This window comes from Atractosteus spatula, chromosome 12 (assembly GCF_055471065.1).
Source record: "Atractosteus spatula isolate fAtrSpa1 chromosome 12, fAtrSpa1.hap1, whole genome shotgun sequence".
Classification (NCBI taxonomy): domain Eukaryota; kingdom Metazoa; phylum Chordata; class Actinopteri; order Semionotiformes; family Lepisosteidae; genus Atractosteus; species Atractosteus spatula.
In genome coordinates, this window is record NC_142717.1 from 30090553 (window position 1) to 30104706 (window position 14154).

A 14154-nucleotide genomic window follows, 5' to 3' on the forward strand; every position below is an offset into this window, starting at 1 on the left:
GAATCCCCTTGTGTTCAATTGCTAACTCAGAGCAGTGGGAGATGTTTTTGCTGCTCTTTCATGGAGATGGGCATTATTAAAGCTGAAATGCAGTCGGTATCATTGGAATGCTGTAGAAGCATCATGAGGTGTATTCCAGTATACTGTTTATACATACTGTAGTATGTTTATAGTGTCTATATTATATTTAGATATATTGCATATTTTCTGCATCATCATAAGTTTCTGTTCAAAGTTGGAGTATGAATGAAGGCTTCCCTGCGATTCTTCTGATAGTCTCATCTAATCTGTTTCCCCATAGTTTTCTTTTGTCACTTTACATTAAGTCTTGATGACAATTCCTTACATTTACTTTATACAGAACTATTTATCCCCAATAGTTGGCCCAGCTTTGCTTGGCTTCTGAGATCTGGCAAATTCAGGCTAGAGGGTGATAATGCTGTTGCTTCTATCTCTATATCCATGTGCCATGTGAGTGTGTCAGATGAAGTAAGGCCAGGGAGTGTCAAGCTCCTCGAGGCCCTTTGATGATTTTGAAAACGGTAGGCTGTCACATCAATACATTAGAACCCTTTCCCCATAAGCAATGCTTGAGAACTCTTAAGTTATACTCTCTGGAGTATAGGACCTAACTTGAAAGGGTAAGTCATAAGGGGCAATGACTGTGGTCAGCTATATTTTTAATTTTAGCAATATTGGAGTGGTATCTCACTCACTTCCTTTATTTTTATATACAATCTGGCTTCACTGTGGTACGCTGTTGAATATCAGTATGATGAAACGGCTAAACACTACCTAAGTCTGTTTTTTTCTGGTTATTATTATTGGAATTTCATGGAAACTAGTTGACATTTCAATCTTGGGATATGAGGGCTGACGTTTTCATTTTGCAGCCAGTTTTAAGTCCTGCTTTGCATTCTCTCTACTGTTGTATTTAATCTGGGTCGGTTGTGAATTTTGTCACTTTAAAATGTGGGAAAACTTAAGTATGGATTGAAAGATGGCACCCTGGCTGGACACACAGATTCTTTTGAGTGAATCTGAATTGGGACTTTTCACAGTTGTTTGTTTTTTTTAAAAAAGGAGTTTAATAAAGCGTTAGCAGCGGACTTTCACAGGCACGCATTACTGAATTCTGATGCTGACATTTAAAAGTAAATGATCGAGCTGAATGAGATTTCCAGGCTCCTAGCACACAGCCAAATGAGTTGGCTAACTTCCCTTTCAAGCAGCAGAATGAACCAGATGCTTCAGAAGAGCTCCTCGGAGATATCTCAACACCTCGTCTTGCCAGAACCAGATTGCTTTCACTGCTCACATTAAGCATTACCGCAATGGCATACAGTATCTTTCATATTTGTATAGTGTAAATCATGCAGTGGTAACAGTCATCCTTCCATTAATTACAATGGGATACTTTATGCCAAGCCCCTCAGATTCCTATAGTTTGCAGCTACATATTTTACCAAAGGTAGCCTGGTGCTACTCACATCTTCTACAATATAAGCAGTCTTGAATGTTAAATGAGCCTCATAGCAATGCCTTGAGGCACAGGGACCACATTTTCACGTAAAGATCCTTTGCAGTAAACGATCCAAAATTAGCGGCATCAGTTTTCATTTGGTCATTTCTTTGTGCTTCTTAGTGATTTTATGGTCTTATGTTTAAGTCCTAGAACTCTCAGTTCTTTTATAAAAGAGTAAATACAGGTTCCCTAAGGCCATATCTGGTAAAATCCTCCAGTAGGAGTCTGAAAACCTAGAGGTCATGGTTTTGAACTTAGCTGTGCTCCTCTCCGGCTATTGCCAAGATTTCCTGATGGTAGACGCCCACAGAGGGATTAGGTGTGAAAGCCCTCAGCCTGCCACAGTGCAGCATGACAGAGCAGCAAAACTTCCTTGGTCCTCCACTTTGCAGTCTGTGCTTCTTCCTAAACGAGCCGGTAGCTCTAAATTGACTTAACATAGTAAAGGTCTTAATCTGGAGTGCAAGGTTTCCTGTAGTCCAGACATTACTGGTTTGAAGTAGGGCGGAGGTGTACAGCCCCATTCCTGGAGGGCTGGAAGGTTTCTGGCTTTCTTTACATCTGAGCCCATAATTACCGAATTTAAGTCTTATTTGCTTAACTGGACAAGATGAGGGCTTTCCTTGTTCTTAAGAAGTTGGGGATTTAAAGAGGATTATAAAACCTGCCTGATGGCCCCCGAGGACTGGAGTTGGACCCTTCTGAAGCAGGGCAATGCCTTTGATTGTGTTTCCCCAAGAGCATCGCTTGTCACTAGCAGATGGGTGGTTTCGTATTTGTCTTGATATCATTAGCTTCCTATACAATAGCAACCTCTGCAGATTTCATACCGGTGACATGCTGCCTGTTCTGTGCTGGAATGAGGACTCTGTGGTAAAAGTAAGCTGAGCTGATCGGGAGGGGGTCTACAGAGAGTTCGGCTTTAGAGACGCATCGTCTATATTCTGTTTCTTCTGGTCAAGAACTGCATTTAATTATTAAATTGTGCTTTGTTCTCCATTCATTTTAAGAAGTATGTATTTGCATTTTTCATACATTGAAATGGTTAATTTGTTTCCTACAGCTGAAACATTGCTCTTCATTTGAAAGATGAGTGGTGTTGAGAATTTTACTTATTGATCAAAGACCGCTTGCTTCAAATACAACGGACTACAGAGTTTTACAAATGTGAACGACTGGAACTCTTAATGAAATAATTTGTCTCTCAGTGAAAGTATGGACTAATTCCATTCACATATCGCATTGTTCCCTCTTGAATTTGCATTGAATTTGTTTAGTGTAGTGTAGCTGTTCCATGAATTAGTGAAAGATTTTCAGTGTTGGCGTTCGTGGTAAAAAAAAAGACCCTTTAGTGTTTTGATATTTGTGCCCTATCCATGCCACACCAAACTTTGTTAGACTCAAGTTCCATTAACTTATTTCCTTCCTTTTCTCTTCAACCCTATCCTATCCCCACTGCTATGTGATTCCCGCCTTACAGTTTATGCCAAGTGTTGTTCCATGGAAGCGATGACATCAGGTTTTCATTATAAATTATGTTCTGTTAAAAATTAATGATTTGCAAATCCCATTTGTTTTTCTTTTGTTTCACTATTGTTTTTAGTGCTTTTCCACGGGGGACATTTATTAGAAGCTGGCTAGTGTACTTGTGGGCACCAAGCCCTTGAAACATGAATGAACCCCCTTGAAACATTTTGTTAAATTCAGAACAGAATTTAAAAATTGCTCCATCTATCCAGGAAGTATAAAGGCATTAAAGTGATGTTTTATGCATTCATTAAACTAATTGAATATGTCTCTTTGAGGCCTGCAAAGTGATGTAGGAAGGTCTGACTCCTTGATAACAAGGTTTTGTACCCTTCAGTCTTGGTAATAATTGAATTGCTGTAAATTTTGTAACGGCACAGTAAAAACAATAACCCCACTTCGATTATGTGATGGATAAAATACAACTTTAAAATACTTTTAGGAGACTTTGCAGTGTGGCAGATATTCAACAAAAAGATGGTATAAAGTCCACAAAACTGAGAGAAAAACAGAAACAACCTGACGTCAGGTCTTGAAGTTATTAGCTTCTAAGGCTAAGCTTTTTTTAGAGGCTAAATAGTTAGTGATGCAAGTGTACAGTAGTTCAGCGTTGTCTGCAGAGGTCAGAATCCAGAGGCAGTTTCCCATGATTAGTAAGTGATCATATCAAAATACATGGCTTCAAAGCTAGCTTATAGAACATTGTACAAAATGGATGCATTATCAGCTTTTATTAAATATTGCTCTGGAATAAAAAGTATATTTAGAATCTAGACAGTTTCATTTGAAATTGTCAATGATTGCAAGTACAGACGGCAACAGAATTTGAAAGCTTTTTGTGGGGGGGGGAATACTTTTGCAAGGTGCTGTAAGTAAGGTTTCTTGTGTATGTAAGGTATCTAAAGTGCAGTATCATCCAGAATTACATAATTGATCATTAAAGCCAGGTTATTTATTATAAGCCTTTCAACAATTGTCACAATGGGCATTGTCGCAATGAAATTTGAAGTTTGAACCAACTCAGCCAGCCTACGATCTATGGAATGGAAATCCTTCCTCTTGCTTAGGAAGGCTTTTATCCTTGATAAAATGGTCCATTTGTCTTTTCACAGTGATGTCTGCTCACACCATGTAAGCACTATTTAATGCATTCTCAAAGATTATACAAGTATTGCCAGGAATGGAGGCTGATTACCAAGCTCGATCACAGGTGAAATGTCAGTGGTGACCCCTCGACCCTAAGCTGTCCTGGATGTCAGGATGTCAGAAGGAAGTAGACAGCTGAAGAGCATTTCATTTTGGAGTCTTTGAAGTAAAATTGGCTCTGTATCAACTAAAAAAGTTTAAAATTGTAGCTGAAAAAAATGTTATCTAAATCTTATTCATCCTGCAAAGGTGGTTTGAACCAAATGCTAGCCTCATGAAGCTTTATATAGGCTAAGTCTCTGACATAAATCAAATTTGCCCCTTTTGCATAATTTTGAACCATAAATGTCAGCCCAATGTCTGTGTGCTTTTTTTTTCTTTTGTCCGTAAAGTAAACGAGATTTAATAGTTTCAAAGAATATTAGTGTCATACAATACTGCCAGGACAGTTGTCTTTGCTAATAGTCTAGTTTCAGGTTTCGACTGATAGCATAATGAAATTACTGGTTTGTTTCCTGGTCAGGTCACTTGCGTTGCTTTTTCTTTGAGAAGTAATGGAGAGAATTGAATTCAGCATTTGGCTTCACCAGTTAAAAATAACGATTACAGCACCTGAGATCCTTTCTGAAGTGCAAGGCCAGATCCCCCAACTCCCCTTTTCAAAGGTTCTTAAGTAAACGGGCTGTGAGTTACTGTGAGGGGAGCAGAACTGTTTGAGAAACAATCTGTGTTGCAAGTCTTGGTCAGGAAGTCACAGGTCATTGAAAGGATCAGCTGTCTGTGCATCAATAGCCCGTGGAGCCCAAAGAGAATATAAATTACACCAAGAACAGAGAATTTAAAGAGTGCATTTTTGTTGTTTTTTCACTTTTTCAAATGAGAAAGGGCTTTAACAGACTTTTTCCTTGTAATTAGCAACATGTGTCTACTTTTAAACAGACTAAACAGTTTTGCAGTGACCTCCTCTTTAGTTGATAACCCCATTTCCAATCTTTCAACTAATCTGATATTATAGCACATCTAAAACATCCTCTGGTCAGCGTGACACACCAAATGAAATCTTTTTATTCAATTACTGGAAAGATATTGTGACTTAATTTTTAACTTCTAATTGTAGGACATTGTAGTTTCTCTTACGCTAATGGGTATTCTTATGGAAAATAAACCTTTTAACAATGCCATACTAAATTGGTGTTAGTGTACTTGCTACATTTTACACTTATTGCCAATTGTTCAGAAATTTATACCGGAGTGATGGAATGTTGAATATTCCACTTTCTCTTTGAAGCTCATTTTAAATCTAGATTAGCCAGGTTTTTGAGTAATTAAAAAGTTTAAATTCCTTTTTAGTGTATAGATTTGTCCAAGTCCACTAGGAACAGATTAGAACAAGTGTTCTGTTTGTTTTGGCATTTGAATAGGTTTGTCCAGATAGGGGGTTACTTATTTTCAGGAGGAAGGGAGGATCCTGTATCTTGTTTTTTCTTTCTCAGAGCACAGTTAGGTAATCGGATTCCACAGCTGTGTCACATAAACTTCAAAGGGCCAAGAGGTGAATTATTGGAGGCTTCTTCTATCAGTGGAGCCTCAGTGTCCAGCCCACATTACAGCTGCTCCACCTTCCAGTCTCCTTTGCCCAGGGAAATTAAATGAAAGGTTTTTTTGGTCTGGGTGGAGGGGAGGATAGGTCTTTCGGTGTGCTTTATTTTGGGCACAAGACGTTTCTCACTTCATGAAAGGTTTTTGTTGTTGGAGCAAGAAGTGAAAAGCTTTGCCCGTTACGCTGTACTTTTAAGACTGTAATTATTTGTGCCCCGCAGACAACCAAAACGTATTTGAAAAGATATGTCTACTCTATGAAACCCTGTCTTTCAATGTGTATATTTAAAACTTGTTTTTCTTAAAACACAAAGAAGTAGTCTGACTTCAGAAGTGTTCAAAAGAGCCTATTTAATTTTGTATTTCCTAATTTATCATAAAGCCCATTTCGGAAATACTGTGTAAGGCAGTATTGTAGTGCACAGAACCAGGCAAGTCTTTTGAAATATTTTAAAATACATTCTGCTTTTGTGTTGCACAACCTGAGGTTTGTCTATTTTGACTGTATTAGGTAGCTCTAGTTTTGTCTCTATTCTTTTCGCTATAGACTGTGAACATCTTCAGTGTATGTGAACCTTTCACTGAAAATATATTGCTCATCACTGTAGTGGCCTACTCATTTAAGTGAAATAAATCTTAAGACGGATGTTTTGACAGCTTTCTATTGAAAGAAAAGTAGAGGGCCTTTGTGGACACACACCCAGTAGATTCAGTAGCTCATGTTTGTGAAGAAGTCTGAAGATTCATATACTGACAGATTAGCACAGGTGCATGAGCCACACAAGTTATGTCTTACCTTTTGGCAGTGAATGGAAATATTTGCTTTGAATAACAAGAGGTGAATGATGAAGAAGAATACAAACCAGGACGGCATATACAACGCCTCATCTATCTAGTAAAGTGTAGCATCACATGGAGTAACAAAGTTCATCTCAAAAGTTCAGAGCGTTTTGCTTTATCACCAGTTATACAAATCCAGACAATCTTATTTAAGCAGAGAGATTTGCGCTCCCCATGAAGTTAGATCTATGTAGTATATTCAGTAAAGCAAAGTGTCTTGTAACGCAACCGAAATGCCATTGCTATCTTCATAAAAAAAGACTTTCCTTTGCAGGTATGCTAAAGATCTAAGAAAGTTATCCATACCAATCTCTTTATTACCATATCTGAAAATAGAGTACTCGTTGATTGGTAAAGCAAATGCCTCTGTTGTTTTCGTCATGTCCATCAGCACAGCTCAGTCTGGAGTGCAAACACTGAGCTCTCTTTACAAAATGGTCAATGTTTTGTAGGCTGTTCTCTCAAGTGCCAGAAAAGGCAGAACTCAAGTTATAAGATGGAAAGAAGCTCAAATATCCTTCCCCATGATGCATCAGAAGCCACAATATTGGTAGTATTCAAAAATTGGTATTATTCAAGTTTTAATTTTTTTTCTTTCATCTTTTACTTACATCCTCAGTGACACTGATTGTAACAAATACTATTGAAACCATTAAAACCTCTGTATTTGGCAGCTACACCAATATATATTAAAACTTTTTCCCTAGATAAGTCACATTCTTTCAGAATAGAAAGAAAATCTCAATTTAAGAGGGTGCATTTACAAAACTTGAAATGATGATCTTGGTAAACTTTTTTGCAAGCAGTTGAATTTATAAAATGCTTACATAAGATGTGTCAAGGGGTAACACTAAACAGAAGAAGAATACATGTATATAAAAGTTTTATCCAGATATGTGCCTGTACTGAAGATGTGGTAATTGCTCATTGCAGAGAAGATCTGTCTCTGGGCACCAGCACATCTTTTAACTTAAAGTTTAAATTTGTCAGCTAGTTCTATTTGCTTTGGAAAAACTACAGGATATCTGGATATTTTAAAATGTCACAGTCAATGATGTGTACTCTTTAAAGAACTGGGAAGTTAATTCTTCCTACTTCATTACTTTTTGTGCTATTATAGAAATATTTGGTTCAATGAAAACAATTCATTGATGTTTGTTAGGCATATTTTATCAGTCAGAGAGCTAGAAATATTGACTTGGTGTTTAATGAGGATTAGACATTTTGTGCCTTAATTGCAGTTATTGTAAAGTGGTCGCTTTCTCCTTTGGGTTGTGTTGGAGACAAGAAGGAGAGATCATTCTGAAGGGTGGAGAAATAAGCTGTGTATTTAGGGAGGATGTATTTCTGGGGTGGGGGGTGGGGGGTGGAGGGTGGAGGGGGGGCGTGTTAATGTGTAAGTGTTTATGAAGAGTTTGAGTCAGTGGGAGATTTGCTGCTTTTTGAAACTGGCTCCACTAGAAGGGGAGCTGCTAGCTTTCATCTTTGAATGAAAAGCATGTGGCTGCCATCCAGAACAGCAGTGTCTTTCATCACTGCAGCCCCAGACATCTGTTCTTGGTTTGTGCAGTGAAAATCCAGCGAAGAATGAAGGGGCTGTTGAGGGGGAGGTGGTGGGGGGGGTGAGCATTATAGAAAGTACCTTCCTAACCACAACATTGGGAGCAGTATACCATAAACAGGTAGGGAGAGACATGCGTGTGAGAGAGGCTGGTTGCTTGCTCTGAGACTTAGCCATTTCCTGAAAGCAGATCTTACAAGACATTTTGCAAATAGCCACATGCAAATCGGAGGCGTCCCTGTAGTCACCTTGAAGGGAAATGCTGGCCGGCTTTGAAATGCGATAGTTTAAATAAACTCTGGCTTCTGTGGATTTCGAAGGGGGGCAATGTTTCAAGGAAGGGCTCTCTATAGTGCAAGCAGATTGTGTTTATTTATTTGAGGGTATTTATATTGCAGGCGCTTTGAAGTTTGTTTGCTCACTTCCAGTAAAGCCCTGTTGCTTGTCAGAAGTGTGCTTGTCAGAGGAAGAGGAAGGGAGGCACGTTAACCTGTCTGAATAGGGAATACAACTTTGAATACACAAATGATTTAGCTACCTGCTTGCCTTAAAACGAGTTTCTTATCCTTTTGCAACATAATAGCATTTTAAGGTAGAATCATCAAGTGTTTGTCAACTTAGCATAAGAATAATTCTACTCTTGTTCATGGGTTTGTACTGCTCAGCATGCCACAATGGGCAGAGTATGTATGTATGGGCAAAGTTTGTGTTGGCTGCTTATTTTGATAGTAATAACCTGATTTACATATTCTGCCCCTGTTGCTAGAAGCAAGGTCAGTTTGCAAAGTAGTTCTGAACTGAGGTAGCTCAGCTGTTTCTCCTTCTCCCTGTTCAATGGCTTTATGGACATAGTTTTAGCAAAGAGATATACAGGCTCGTTACCTTTTTTAAAATTACAGCACAGTATCCTTTGTATTGGGAGAAAAACAGAGGTTAACCCCCCTGTCCTGGAAAAAGATTAAGGTCTGGGACCTGCTGAACAGTCCCTTTGAATACTGAGATTTGCATTTGGAGAAATGTCAGTGGCACCAATTAGGGTTAGTCATTTACTTATCAAACATTTTAACATCCATAATTCAATAAAATAAGCTCAATATCATTATATTTTATCATGGTTTTTGTTTAAGATGGGTTAATGCTGTTATACTGTATGAAAAGCTGGAGAACAAGTCTGCCTTCTAAGTGCTTATTTATAGTCATTGTTGTACCAGAACCACACCTTAATCCCGATGAAGCTCTGTCTTCAGTGAATCACTGTGGTGTGTCCAAAGATTTTTTTTTTCTTTGTAGCTCTTAAGTAGTTTAGTCATTCCTTTCAAAAATGTACAAAGCTAAGCATTAGAACATGTTAAATGCTAAAAGAAGTGGTCTGGTGGTATGAGTTTGTTTTATTGTAATGGCAGGTGTAAACCTGAACTGTTCCAGTCACAGAGCAGATGTTCCTTGGAGAGTAGCTCAGTGATTGAGAAAAGAAGTGTTAATCACAAAGAAAGCCTGTGATGGGATGAGATTCAGTATTTTCATATAATGTCAGCTGTCTTCAGAAACATGGAGTAGTATGCATTGCAAATTGGTCCATTAAGCTACTCTATTTGAGAAGTGGCTAACAGGGACCCAGGTCCATATTCAAAGAAAATTATCTCAAATATGGTTCCAGAACATTTTAAACAAAAGCTTTAGAGATCCCCAAAGCTTGGGTTTGCAACCAACTGTCTACTCTTTACCTTAACCCAGTGGAAGGAAAAACCTATTTTTGGTATTCTGACTGGCAATGAAATGCACAGTTCATGACTGAAATATTCTGCTCCACACTGAAGAATTCTGAAGAATTTTATCTGTTACTTTATTTTTTATGCACCAGTAATTGTAAACACGCTAATACACCGTTCATTCTACACAAAAGAAGGCTTTATAAAGCAATGCTTTTACAATGCTAAAGATCTGCCTGTCGTCTTCATGAAAAAAAACTTTTCATCGTAAAGAAACCATGAAAAACACATAAACAGGTTTTTTTTATCAGCTGAGATTATCTAATCCTGTTTATCACTGCAACACATTTTTTTAGATCATTTTTTTTTTATTTTGGTTTTAACAAGGAACATCAAGATAGCAAAATACACAAGAAAGGATGCAAGACATTTTCCCAACCCTCCCCAGACCCCAGTGCAATCAGACCTGCACCCGTGTCTCATTTATTCTAGTTGCAAGTTGCTCCAGATGTTCAGAGTGGCATTGCTAGCCTTATGTACTGTATTCTGGCGGTAGAAAGTCCTAGAATCATGCATGATGTCTTAGAAGTATGACAACCAATTCTGTATCGGCAGGCTATGAGGAAGAAGCCAGCCTTGCACGTGATCATTTTTTAATAAGTCCATAGTTTTTCAATGTATCTACTGTGAGACTTAGATCGGTACACTACAAATCATGAAGATAGACTGAAAGCCATTTCCAGACTGCAGGAAATACTTTCTCTGTTGTTAGGTTGCATTTTAGGATGAACACATGACAGACAAGATGCTGTATTTTCAAAAATAGGTCCACAGAAATAAACATGTTTCTAGAGCACAAAGATGCATATAATGTAATGTAGATATAATGTAATATTCTAAAACTAATTACTTTTCTGATTTGACCAGTGTTCAGTGCTGATCTGAAGGTGTGAGTTACGTGAATCTGCAACAAACTACCCAGCCATGTTTTCAAGAAATGACTGGATGGCATCCTTGGGTTGCTTAACTGCTGGCAGTCAAGTGAACTAAACAGGCTGAACAGCCTCCACTTGAATCTTCAAAGATTACGCTGTAGTTGGATTGTGAAAACAAATGTGGTTTTGTGCATAGTCTTTTCTAACACTGATATATACAGTAGGGACACATTATAGAACCATTAAATAAGACTTACAATGTGGTCTTTGTGTGTGTCAGTCCATTACACCTGACTTCTCAGCTTACAGTAGCTCAAACCTTTTTTTAAGGAGTCCTGAAGTTGAGGCTCTGATGTCATATGGCATTAGTGAACAATCATTCATAGATTTTAATGGGTTTTTAAATCCCGCCCAGTCCCGCCCCACCCCTCCAAACACACACGCACAGAGCAAGTTGGGGTTACATAAGGATCCCAGACATTTGCAAAAAAAACAGTTTGTCTTTTAAAATCCTTTCCTGTGTTTTTTGATGCTTCAAGGAAGTCCAGGTTGCTTCTGCAAGTGAAGTCACTCTTTCTCTGGACCAGAATTTCCACAGCATTGTCCACGATACCATACTAAAGAGGTGCTGTCCTTCAGATGAGGCACTGAACCCAGGTCCTGATTACTTGATCATTGAAGATGATCCCAGGACCCAGTTTGTAAACTGAGAGATGCCAATATTCATATCCTGATTACAGTCCACTTTGGCCACAGGTGCCAGCTCCTTGAGTGTTGCATGTTTTCAAGCAGCCCTAATATTTTTAATCTCGTTATTAAAACTGGGCAGAATGCATTTTTTGCTTTGTGAATTTTTGAGAAATTACAATAGGACTGCACTTGCACAATGCTAAATAACTCTGATGTTTGCTCCTGTAGTTAGTTTATCTGACAGTTAATTATGGTTCAGTTGATTTCTTGCTTAGCAAATTATTAGTGAATTGGAAGCAAGTGACCTTTGATCTGAAAGTGTCTGCTGCCAACCCAACAGGAGTTGTATGTTTCATAAAATAATTTGGAAAACCAGCCCCACAAAAAAGGAAAATCCCAGGATCTGCACTTAATTTTCCTCTGATTGTAACGAAAATCAATCTTTCGATGATCTTAATTGTGGCAAGGAAGTCACCAGCAGCACCAGAGCAAAACCCAAGAAAGACCAGGCATTTCAGCAGCAGCGTACATCTGCATGGCTCATGTTTAATAATGGACAAAAAGTCAGGAGTTAAGTCTCTAGAAAGGTAGAATCTGCATTTCTCAAGGAGGGTTGGTTGGCTGTCGTACATCACAACATAGACAAAATTTCCAGGTATGCGCAGCGCCATATTAAGTGATTCAGAACAAGACAATACTTCCAGTGGCGTGAAAAAGTCATATTAAATTGTAAACAAGCAGGTTTGTGAATACATCTCTTTTAATCCAAAAGAAATATTGATTTAGAGTCTGAGACACTTTTGCCGATAAATAGAATGATCATGTTAGAAATTTTCTGTGGTGAAATATCTGCTGCGCAACCTGTACTTATTTGCTTGTACATCACATTACATATAGAAAATCTGTAGATAAGGTCACTTTATTAGCCATATACAATTTCTTGCATTAAGAATTTGTCTTTTCACATACCCCAACTTGCTCTCCATGAGACACACAGACAGGAGGAGAAGCTTGGGGTCAGAACACAGGGTCAGCCATTTATAGGCACCCCTGGAGCAGTTGGGGTTAAGGGCCTTGCTCAGGGAGTAGGATTTCTCTGCCAGCCACAGGATTTGAACCGGCGACCTTCCAAGCGCCTGTACCTATAGCCATTACCTAAAGTACTTTCACAAAGTTCACGATTTTGTGCTTAATTCGAAATTTGTACATTTTTTCTATGCTGTCAGTGAATTTATTTTGTTACCGAGGCTTAATAACCGATCTGGAAAATTGGGGCTGCGGTTCGGGGGCTAAGATTCAGTTGGCGAAGCAGTCACTAACTTGGTGCTTTTACTTGCCGATCTAGAGTTGAGATTGTAGTCAGACCAGCTGTACTGACGTGAATCCTGTAACCTGTAATCCTGGATGAATGAGTACCCATGTCCTCCACCCGTCACGCTCAGAAAGGCAGTCCCTCAGTGTCCGCAGGGCTCTTGGCATAACCCGGAGGAAAACTTGGTTCTCTCTGACCATACTCAATCCCATAAGCACCTGGTGTGCCACAAAGCTTGCTGGGGTTTGGAAAGGAACATCATGGGATTCCTTCAAGCCCACATTAAACATTGCTCAGTGTAAAATGGACATTTACTGATTTAGTAATTTGAACTTTAATAGGTCCTTTTTGAACTGTTCCTTTGGTTTGGTTTTGCATTTCTGTGGCCCTGTTCTTGGTGTACAGGTGCTAAATTGCATGATAAGAATCCTTCAATGCAGGTTTTTTATACTTTCATACAGAGGTGAAGATTATATAAACTTATGCATTATCATTTTTAGCCATTATGCAATTCTTGTCACTGTAATGTGAATAAAATCTGCAAAATATTACCTTTACTAACCTTACACTATAAATATTCTAATATATTCCTACTGCTTCCAGTAGTACAGATTTGCTACAATTTCTTAATAGCAAATAAAACAGAATTATACCAATACCTTATTCAAGGCAGGGAAAAAACTTTCCTCTGTCTCTATTGCTAAATGTGCTCTTTGGAACATTTATGGTTACCTTCAGGAAGTTTGGGAAGCTTTCCAAATCATCTTGTTACTAAGCAAACCACATTGCGTTTTCAGCCACTGTAACGCTTTTGGAACATACTTCTGGTCAAATGAATGTCTAATTTTCCATTTTTCATTTCCTTCTTATACATTGCTTCCCTGTATAATTGTGAGTAGGAGAGTTGTGCACTTCAGCTGATATTGGTTGTATGGCACTCCAGCAGAATTAGATTGTTACCAGTTGACATGATGCGCTGTTTCAACAGCACGCTGCTTTGAAAAGAATTGTCATTTTTGACACGTTTGATCACCCTGTATCGATGGATCTGCACGATGAAAGCTGCTTTTCTCTGTGCTGTCTGCTTCCGTGCACTATGGATCATTCCTTCAAGATGCCTGCTTTGAAGATAACTGAGGAATGTACAAGTGGCGTATAGAGATTAAGCTTTGTCAGAAAGCATACTTGGAAAATGAGTATCTTTCCACGGCACCTTTCGTGGTGAGCAACAAATCTTTTGCAAAGGCACCACCTACCTCTCTGCGCGTGACAGCCTTTTCTGGTCATGCAGTAACCTGGCCTGAGCTTGT

General features: G+C 38.6%; 1 protein-coding gene across 1 annotated transcript in view; it reads left to right on the forward strand.

The window, feature by feature from the left end:
* The window catches only part of nkd2b (NKD inhibitor of WNT signaling pathway 2b), a 47302-nt gene that overhangs the window by 1674 nt on the left and 31474 nt on the right, over positions 1–14154 (forward strand). The window lies entirely within an intron of this gene.